Genomic DNA, 11451 nt, shown 5'->3' on the forward strand with positions numbered 1-11451 from the left:
GTATTTATATTAGTATACCGCCCAATAGTAACGAGAAGTACAACGCTGCCACTGTTGGATAACACTGAATGAAAGAAAGTGTGGTTTGAAATTATTTGGACCAAAGGGAACGGAAAGAGACAATGAAAAATATAGTGCAAGACCCAATTTCGCGTCCTTCGTATCTGCTCTTCCTCCCCCCCAACACCGTGGTTGCTACGCCACTGGCGTAGATATTGCATTTGAATGTTTATTCTTCACTGTGTCTCCTTTCAATTCTTCTCGGTGTAGCTAATTTTAAACTACACATTATTTCATTCGTGTAGCCCAACATGATGTATGGTAACGCATTTTCTTTATTGAGCGGTACACTAGTACAAAAACAAAAGTGTTGCTGGAATTTAAAAGTGTCCTTACATATCTTACCTTGTTTTCATATCTGCAATAGTAACCGAGTTGGCCTATGGGCTCCATCCTTTTGCGTCATTGTGTATATATAATGGCTTATTGCTGGGAACAAATTGTGGGTCGAAAACAAGGCGGCCAGACTGTGACATAGCAGCTGGAAGAAAACATAATATTCTTCTGTCCAATTTTACCTGCTCACTCTGCCTTCGCCTTTGCCTCACTCTGTCTTCATGACGAAAAACCATTGCGACCCACAGACTCAGACAAAAAATACATACATACATATATATATACATATATATATATATATATATATATATATATATATATATATATATATATATATATATATATATATATATATATATAAATAAAAATAAAATAAAAATTAATAATAATAATAATAATAAAGTGTAAATTGTAACTACAAGAATGTTAGCTTGTTCTCATAATTTTAAGCATTATTTTTTACTAAAACTCTTATTTATACAAATGGCTTCTGGGTGTTCCACTGGTGCTACTGGTATGTAGCCACGCCGTGCATATATGTTGGGCTGTCTTATGTGACTTACGAGATTCAAACTGGATATTAGTGTGTTCACAATCGTCGCCTGCCAGTTTTGAAAGCGGCTGTATTGGATCCATTAAAAAAAACGAAAAGGATTGAGGTTTAGACATCCAATTCAAGAAACAATTGTTGGCAATCCTTTTCCTATCTTATAAATAATAAATTCAATATAGCCGCTTTGAAAACTGAAACGCGATGATTGTGAAGACTAATTTGCAGTCTGAACCTCGCAATATGACATAAGACACCCCAACATACATACACAGTGTGGCCACATACCAGTAGTAGCAGTGGAACACCCAGAAACATTCTGTGCATAAATAAGATTTTGAGGAGGAGAAAAAAAAAAACATGAGAGCAAGGTAACATTATGTAGTTATAATTTACACTGTCCACTATAATAAATATACATATGTATCAGTTTATATCGGTTAGTAGTTTAATAAAAATATAAATATACACTGTTCTGGCTTTATTTATTTAAATTCTCTTCAGCAGAATCTTCATGCTGCTCGTATTATTTGTTTCTATACATTAAGAACAATCTTCTCAAATATCACAAATTCACATTTTAACTTCTAAAAACTTGTTCTAGGAAATTATGTCACTGACACGCTAATTCAATAAAAATCAACAACAACAATATTTGTGTGTGTTGCTAAAAATATGTTCCACAAATCTACGGCGCATGGGGAATAGATCTTTTCACGAAATGTCACTTTCTTGCTACTTTCAAGAAATATCACATTGCTGAATAACCAGAAATACTCATTTGCTTCTGTATAATCTCACTTTTGATTACCACAACTAACTCTAATTTCGACGCTGGGAATTGTCACTTCAAGTTCTGTGAAACTGCAGCTGAATTCTTAACTGATTTTCTTGTTCGTCTCTGTATGGCATGTTGAAGCCAAATCCCAATAATCCACGCTATCTCATCGTTAGTTACGTTTCTCTCGTGTTGCAGTTTCTGAAAATAAAAATAATAGGTAGTGTTTAATAACATAATAACAGCAGGGAATGATTAGACATCAATTATTACATCTTAAACTTACAAAAATATTTAAAATGTTTGTGTAGGACCTACAGCAGGTTATGAAGATAATAATGTGTTACAAAAGTAACATACTGAAGAAAGTGTAAAGGGCAAGGAAGACAAGAGCTAAAGCTGAAAGTGACATACCTCAGACTGTAGCTTAATTACGGACGTTGTAACATGTTGAAGTTGTCGCACTTTTATTTTTAAAAAGAATAGCATCTTATAAATATTAAACCTAATATTAAAAATAATAATAATTTGAAAACATGTGGCAGCATTTGAGTTGATGAACTAGCGTCTCATTCCGAAGGCTCCGATCTGGGCCCGATCATTCTTTTTCCCTCAGTCGCACAAGATGAATGCCGAGATGGTTACTAAGGCTTTGATGACCGCTACCTTGCTCGATTTCTTTGCCACGGAGCAAACCATACATATTACTTTGCCTTATACAAATGAATAATTTTGATAATGTAGGAATTAATCATGAAATGCTCAAGAAAACCACCAACATGACAGAAGAATTCAGTAAAAGGATGAAATATATTTTATACATATTCAGCTCTCTCTTCCACGGGCACTTAAATGTAACGTGTCACTTGAGGACAGGAAAATTGCACATTTTGCTAAAATAAGGATTTCCAAAGCCTATTAAATGTTATAACAGCGGTTGCAGTATATGCTTTTGGGAAATAAAGTTTACAGGAAGATGATTCTGAGAAGTATTCATGGCACAATAGTAAGTATTTAAAGCGAAGAAAATAAAAAGGGCACCAGAATGTTTTCTTTCCTTTCCCTTTTTTTTAACAATATTTTAAACATAGTGTATCCCTCTTCAAATGACAACTTCTATATTTTTTTTCCACTCTGAAAATTCTGAGAAGTATTCATGGCACAATAGTAAGTATTTAAAGCGAAGAAAATAAAAAGGGCACCAGAATGTTTTCTTTCCTTTCCCTTTTTTTTAACAATATTTTAAACATAGTGTATCCCTCTTCAAATGACAACTTCTATATTTTTTTTCCACTCTGAAAATGAGATTAAAGAACAGTAGGGAGAGTTTCTTACCTATTATTGTGTTAGTGGTTAACGAGGAAAGCTCTTTCCTTTTGCACCGTGCCAACTAAATTGCTCAGCTATTGCACTTGTCTTTTTCATGATGTTTCTTGTGATGGCTTCTAAGCTGTGACCACCCAGTTTTTCATTTCTTAGACCTGTAATGAAATACACATTAAGCACTCAAGTAATAGTAATGGAAATTTAGAGCATACAACTGATGCCCTTAAACAAATTACATTGATTTTAGACGACAGTCTCACCGAGTCAGTTGCAATTGGCGCATCCTCAAAAATTAATATTTGCACTGACGTTTTATTTTTCCAATAAAAGAAAAGTTACATACTAATTTTCAAGCAGTTGTACAGGGTTGGCAAAAACCATGGTTTTTATTGAAAAAAAAGTTTTTTTTGTTTAAATAATTTACTCTTTGTATTTATATTAGATATGGACAGAAATTAATTTGTTTCGTCTTGGTGTTATTATGCAACAACAAGGTTATGCTGAAAGGGAATCCAAACCCCTTCTCGGCTTACATCCAAGAGAAATTGTCCATTTCGACACGAAACCGGGACTAATTGGTCACAAGTGAGATTGTCGACTCACTCACGAAGGATTCCTGATAAAAATACGTTATACTGATCTTTACATAGGCCTAGTTGTTAATATAATTGTCAAAAGTCATTTCAGAACGACAAAAAGATAAGTAGTTACAGAAGTAAAAACATTATACAGAATTACATATAAATCAGGAAACTCCCGCCTTAGCCATTGGGAAAATCCTATTATTAGTTTAAATGTATTTGTATGTAAAATTTTAAGGTCAACGTATCATATTAAATGACAAATTTATTATGTAGATAACATTCAACAAAATTAAAACAAAGTCGAATCCAAGCTGATGTTGGAAGCTACGTAGGCAGTTGATACATTTTGCCAATTTCTATCAATATATTTAAGCAACCTTAGCTTCTTTATAAAACAACAGGCATTCAGGCAAGTAGACATATGCAATTTGGTTTCGTTTCGTATGTTTAGGCTTAACATCCTTATGAAATACCAAAGTTATCACGGAGAAGACTTTCGCTTAAAGGGACACCGAATCGCTACTTGGTTTACACTTGAAAGATGGGTTGTGGTTCGACCGAGAATTGGACACGGGACCCCTTGATTAAAAGATGAAAAGTAGATAAACATAATGCATATGGTGTGATATGTGGAGACCACACCATGAAGTTCACACGATTTAAAGCATTTTTCGTTCTTTTTTTCTTTTTTGGCTTAGACCTGTTGTTTTTTTTTTTAAAAAAAAAACAGCTGTTTAAACCAGCCAACCCTGCCGTTGTAAATTAGAAATTGATGAAAGCAACGTATCTATAAAAAAAAATATTACGAAATCTACAGGAAGACGAGGAATAATTTAACAGTTTCAGAATATACACGGTGGTTATAAAGTCAATACCTATTTTTAATCTAGATTATCCTTGAAATTGGCATCAGCTTAGCTGGCGTGTGATACTGCTAACATTTTAGAAGTTGTGGAAAATGCGGGTGCATACGTTGAAATGTAACTTAATAACCAAATGGTGCACTCTAATAATGTATTCGATGAAAATAAAACTGTGATAAGTTGTTTAGTTTTAGAAATATTCATTGTTACAAATAAGAACTGACTTTACACCCACGCTGTATTCAGGGAGTAGTAATGCAGAAAAACTATTCGCGAACATGGATGAGAGATACTTTCTAGCATGCATTGTTTAACAAGTCACGCATTTCCAAATTACTTCCAAAGCAAAGCCTACACGAAGTTGTTCTATCAGAATTCATAAATATCAAATTCTGCGGAGAATTGTAGGTACTATAACGTCAGCAACCTATATTAATACACTAGTTTAGCATTGTTCACAGATTGAAAATATTATATATAACTCAAGAAGCAGGTATTGTACATGGAAATTAAGATGAAATGAAACATTTAGTTTAACGTCCCACGTTTATGCATCCAAGGTGAGACGCTGATGATGAGAAATGAATGAAATAGTGGAATAAAGTAAGTGGGAGGAAACGGGACAGCCCCGAGAAAACACATGCACACGGTTTGTCTACCACAAAGCCCGCTTGACGTTAGCTGGGATCGAACCAAGGACCCCATGCAGCAGAGATGAACTACGTTCTTCTAAACGTTTCAACTAGTTCTAAACGTACTCGCTTCACTGTCGGACCAACAATTGAGCCTCTTTCACTCTAATATACGGAATTTTCAAAAACTCTCGGACACGTGTCTACTAACTTTTACCACCCATCTCCCTTAGGCTTATGGACATAATCGTGGAACGTTAAACTGGAAGATTTCATTTTCATTTCATTTCATATTTTTACCACCTCCATCGCCGTCAGCGCCCTTCTTCTTCCCTTCTTTTTTTGAAAAAGCCCAACACACCTGAACCCATATGGGGTTTTTCGGGTTTGTTTTTTCTTCGGGTTTAATTGAGGTTTTTTTTTTACAAATATTCCAATGCCTTTAGGGTAAAAGTGTTAAAATGTGATTTATATTTCAAGATTATGATTGTCACAACTTGCAACAATTTTGTATTCACTGCTGTTTTGAAAAATGACTGTCATTTTGAAATTTTACGTTGGATCGCCGCCAAAATATATACAATTAATTTACAGTGTCTTGTGCTTCTATTCTGAAAATTGCAACTTGAAAAACTGAAAATTGCGCCGTGGATACCCGCTATTTTGAAATTTTAGGTTGGTATGCCGCCAAAATCTGAACATGAGAAATTTAGTTTGTCTCGTACTTGTACCCTGAAAATTTAAACTTACAAGACGGAAAGTGGCACCCTGTTGTACGTGTGGTACAGGCAGACGAACGAACAAATATAGAACGAATCAGCCTAATACCCTTACTGACATTCGCCAAATATATTAATGGAAAACAAATATATTAATTTAATTTAAACAAATCAATCTATAACTCATGATTTATAAAATAAAAGTTTCAAAATGTCTTAATTAAAATTAAATATTTTCTAGCGTAAAATAAATGGTTCTATTGTTGAAGTTCACTGCCGAAAACATGAACAAGCGGTAGTTGGCCAGTACTCCAAATTATATGCCAGTAGCAAGGCTAACTCTATAAAAATTGTTGCGTGAGTACCGCAGGATTCTCAAACGTCTAGTTTTGGAGAGTGCACATCTCAGTTTTTAAGTGAAGTCTCGACACGACTACGGTAGGTCCCATAGTTTTGGCGCTATAGACCTTTAAAGTTCATCTTTTCATATTTTCGGCAGCCTACAAGTCCGAAAGGAAGCAATTGTGCACCCAGGTTGGTCTATACTTTTTGTCTTATCTTGGTGTCAGGAATCATCTCAAACACGTTGTCGGTGTTGTTTTGAAACACCCTGTATAATTCAATTTCATAAAGTAAATGTTTCAATTGTCTTAAATGAAACTAAATATCTTACAGCGTAAAATAAACAGATTTATTAGGGACGCGGTGGCTCAGTGATAGAGCGTTCACCTCCGGTGCTTGGGGTCCCTGGTTCGATTCCAGCTCGCGCCGTGTCGAATTCTTGGTGGATAAATACCGTGCTCGTGAGTTTTCTCGGGTTCTTCCGTTTCCTCCCACTTGGTTCATTCCACCATTTCATTCATTTCTCATAATCACGGTCTCCTTTAGCCTAACAGGCATAACCGTGGGACGTAAAACTGAAAGAGTTCATTTCATTTTTTTCAAATAGTTTTATTGTTGAAGTACCGGTATTCAGTTTCGATGCTTTGTGCGTTTAATTGCGGGAATTTCCCGAGCACTTCTTTCGCGACGAAGGTTTATTATTATTTTCCGAAAATGCAAGCTTTCTTTACTGTACATCGAAACTTCCACTAGTACAAAGTTTGAATTCAGTACTTGAAATAGTAAGCGTTACGCACTCTTCGAAACTCCGAGCAGTAAGATTCTTAAATTTGACACGAATTTTTACGCTATTGCTGCTGTTGATTCTACAGAAAGCTTATTTGAAAAGTAGCAACAAATAACTAAACTAAACTGTTGTTGGAAAACCAAACTCTACTGAAGAATACCAGTGTTACCATCAAAGATAATAAAAAATAATACTAATAGTTTTATCAATACACTACATATTTACTAGTACTACCAGCACCTATGGCACTAAACCCATCAGATGTATGAGGGATAATGTCCTTCGGCGTCGCGAAGTAAGCGAGCACACTATTCACGGAAAGTATTTTCTAAAATACAAAATTGCATATTTTACTTCAAATCGGATATAAGAACATTCCATAAATGAATTTGTTCTATAATTATCTCAATCTAAGGTACGGCTTTTTTAAATGCATTCACTGCATTAAGAACTTCATAAAGGCCTTAGTTTGGATGTTGTATACCTTAACGTGAAAGCACCTAATGTGCCCAAGGAAAATCCAAAATCTGATAATAATCACTTCCAACGTGATCACGTTAATCGCACCAATAATATACTAAAGAAAATCTCAAAAACTCAGGTGGGTCCAACCCGAAAAAACCCGGTGTTTTTTTCCGGGCTGGGCCCACTTGGGCAAACCCTGGATACAATACAATACAATACAATACAAGAATAATTGTAATTTTTCGGCAAATCTAGTCTGATGGCCCCCTTGAATTTTATATATGCTAGGTGAAATATTTGCATTCGCCTACCGCAAATCACTTAAGAGACAATAACAAAATTAGCGAAAGAATTATAATTTCTCCACAAATATTTCGAGCGGCACGCCAATAGTAAACCTGCACGCAGAATTAGGCAATACTCGAGCATGCTGTTTTACCAAATTTTGACGCATTTCTTGCATCTTCCGGTTTCTTTTTGAAGAACATGCACTAAATGAAAAATCCTTAAGTTTAACGTCCCGCCGCTTAGGCTAAAGAAGACGGTGATAATGAGAAATGAGTGAAATGAAGAAAGTGGGGGGAAACGGGATAACCCCGAGAAAACCAACGAGCACGCTTGTTCACAACAAAGTCGACACCGCGCGAGCTGGCATCGAACCAGCGACTCCAAGCACCGGAGGTGAACGCTCTACCACTAAGCAACCGTGCTCCCCTATGCACTAAATGAGGAGCTCTAAAAGAAAAAGCGAAAGAACTTGTGCTAGGTGGCCAGTAAAAAGTAAGAACGCTATTTAACCGAGTCAGGGAAGAAGCACAGCAGGGGGCCCGAGCGACAGCGTAGGAAGCTGGCACATCAGCTACAGGGGGGTGGGGGGTACGCATAAAAGAGTACGGATGGTCATTTACAATATTTGTAATTATTCTTATCTTCAAAAACACTTAATTTCTATCCTTAAAAAAAAGCCTTTCACAGCTAATACACGTGTGTTACACCCCCTTTCTTTCTCACCTTTACGACTGAAAATAGTGTATGTAGGGCTATTGCCTCTGTTCTGAATTTTTCTTCGTGAATACATCTTTTCCACACTTTGCGCAGTTGATTTTACGCGCTTCACCATACCATGACTCTGCAGAAACTTTATAATCCTTCTCTCTTTATTACACAATTCTTTATTTAAAAAAATCACATTACGGCCATCGCAGATGTTTACAACTGACGTATGAACCGGAAATTCCCGCCGCTTACTCCTACCTTATTTGTATTCAAAATCCACTTCAATAAGCTGTGCAATGACAGAAATAACTTACATTCACACTCTTATTCCTTCACGAAAAATACTTCACATTTTACCTATAAATTTTGTTCTCGGTGTAAACGTCTGCTCGAATGATCCCCACAATTATTATAACCCAGTGGTGTATTTAAGGGGGCCTTCCGGGTTTAAGCCCATTGAAATTGTATTAAAGTAAATAAATTATCTTGCAGAATTTTTTCATCTCCAGGAACAAAGTTAGCCAAGCGCCTGCCCCCTAAAAAAATCGTGAATACGTCATTAAAATGGTAATATACGCGCCATTACCCCGTGATCAAAATAGAAGAGTACGTTCCTGCTCCCTTCGGAAGCACCCCCTTGGGCCCCCGCCTTCACCATCCATGACTCGGTTAGATGGTATTCGTGCTTTTTAGTAGCCCGTTAACACAGATTGATTTCTATCTTTTGTACTGTACTTCTTATCCACACATCAGGACTCAGTATAAATACGCAAATCGTCAAAGAATTGTAAATTCTGACGGTCCCCTTGAATTTTATCTATGCTAAGTGAAAAATTTATACTTCGCTTGGCGAAAATCATTGAATACACAACAAGAAAGAAAGTGGCGAAAGAATTATATCTCACTAAGTATTTCGAGCAGTGTTTCTTCCAGACCTGTTTTTGGGAGGGCAGTGCCCCCCGGAGCATCCAAAACAATACGTTTATAATAATAACTAGAATAGTATTAGCAATGCCTCGGGAACATTACTTCTGAAAGAAACACAGATTTCGAGTGGCACGCCAGAAGTATAACTACACGCAGAATTATTATAACCTGTCATTATAATGGTAATATATGCCTGGTAACTCTTTACTTTGGGCAAGGCAGTAATATTATAAAGTACAAATCGCCGAGCGAGCGTAAGCGAGTGAAGGCGGGTTAGAGCCCCGCAGGGCACGTTGTTTTCTGTCTTTCCTTCTTGAGAACTGTAACTAACTGCAGGAACAGGTTTAGATGAATTGTTTATTGCCACTTCCTTGCCTGAAGTAGTCTTGCCCACATCCTTTCCCTTTGGAAAGCATCCACTCGCTCCTGCTGTCCTCCACCTTTGCCCTGCTCTGATTCAGATAGTATTGTTGCGGGAAGGTTCTAGAACACAGGTCCCCATATATGTTAATAGATTTTTTCTCTGTACCAAAGTAAAATATTTAATTCACATAGTATTGCCGAGCGAGCGTTAGCAAGTGAAAGCGGGTTAGAGCCCCGCAGGGTACGTTGATTTCTGTCTATATTACAGATAAATGGGAAGAGAGACCTGTGTTCTAGAGCCCTGCCTATTGGTGCTTTTTAGTGGCCACGTAGTACAGGCTGATTTGTATTTTTTGTACTATAGTTTTTACGTGATATATCCGGCCCCGTATATATATACGCAAATCATAAAATAATAACTGTAATTTCTCGACAATTACTTCTGACGCTCCCTTTGAATTTTATCCATGCCATGTGACGTATTTCAAATCGCCTATCGAAAATCACTTAGGAAACAATAAAAAGAAAATTATTAAACTAATTCATTTTTCAGCAATTATTTCGAATGGTGAGCCAAAAGAAACCTGCACGGTATTTTATGTATAAACATAAAAAAACGGAAATCTAGCCTCCCACATGAATTTACTAATTTGTAAACAAATTTGTCATAAGGTTTACAGACAATAAAGCTAAATTATTTTATGTAATCGTTCTACTTACCGACTTTTCTTGTAAGCTCTTGCGTTGTCACAACTTCTTCTTCTTTTTGTTGCTTTCTTGCCCCGGCTTTTACCTTTGGACAGTACTGATGATTTTGACTGCACTTTATACGGTCTACTAAGATAAACTGATCGTGTAAATATGTTCACAACTTCACAGGGACAGATCAACATTCAAATTCAACAAATCGCGCAAGGAATGCTGGTACTTTTGAGAAACAAATGACGGTTGATGTGGCGATGCTATTTTGCGATCGCAAATAAATGCCTGTGCGATGCCACCAGGATATTATAAATTTCAAATTTTTAACAAATATATTTATTTGATGCTGCTATAATTAGTATAATGATTGGTAATAATGCTACTACGATACTCTTGTGAGAGAATTTATTCAACATTCGATAAAATATTCTGGAAATAATTCTAAAATATTGCATGAAAATATTTTATTTAAGTTACAGGACAAGGTAACAAAAACATTTCCATACAAAATTAATAGGCGTTTTAAAAATATTTCTGAAAAATATTTCTCATATTACGAACGAATTTATTTTTAAAATATTCGAAATATTTTAAAAATTATATTTCATATGTTTTCTTGTAAGAATAGAAAAGATTGCATATGACATGTTGGAAAACATTTTATTCTGTTCACAGGCCTATTCTGTTTTCTTTATCATGTAGGCCCTATGTAAAACATTTTTAGTGTTACTTCGAAAACATTTTCTCTTTCAACTAGAGGTAAAAAGTGCGGGGGGACGCCGCCCCCCACCTGGAAAAAATATGTACGGCGTCTCCCCAGTTCCTAAAAGAAATACAATGGTCAAAGATAGTCAGGGGCAACGGCGTGACGTCATCCGCTACCTACCGTCCCCCCACCTTTTCAGATCCAATTTTGCCACTGCTCTCAACATTGAAAACATATTACATTACATTCAACACAATATTTTTATTACAATTTGTGAAAATTTTCCTTACATTATTTTCCTACTAACGTTCTAAA

At 36.0% G+C, this 11451-nt stretch overlaps 1 long non-coding RNA gene across 1 annotated transcript; it reads right to left on the bottom strand.

Annotated features, from left to right (window-relative positions):
• Window positions 1-1256: 1256 nt before the first annotated feature.
• On the bottom strand, window positions 1257-10601 carry LOC145683538 (uncharacterized). Its single transcript, XR_014131140.1, has 3 exons — window positions 10449-10601; window positions 3060-3205; window positions 1257-1925 (listed from the first exon to the last, which is right to left on the bottom strand). It is a non-coding gene; the product is annotated as an uncharacterized LOC145683538 (long non-coding RNA).
• Between the last annotated feature and the right edge of the window lie 850 nt (window positions 10602-11451).

This window comes from Thermobia domestica, chromosome 4 (genome assembly GCF_964235325.1).
Source record: "Thermobia domestica chromosome 4, izTheDome1.hap1.1, whole genome shotgun sequence".
NCBI lineage: Eukaryota > Metazoa > Arthropoda > Insecta > Zygentoma > Lepismatidae > Thermobia > Thermobia domestica.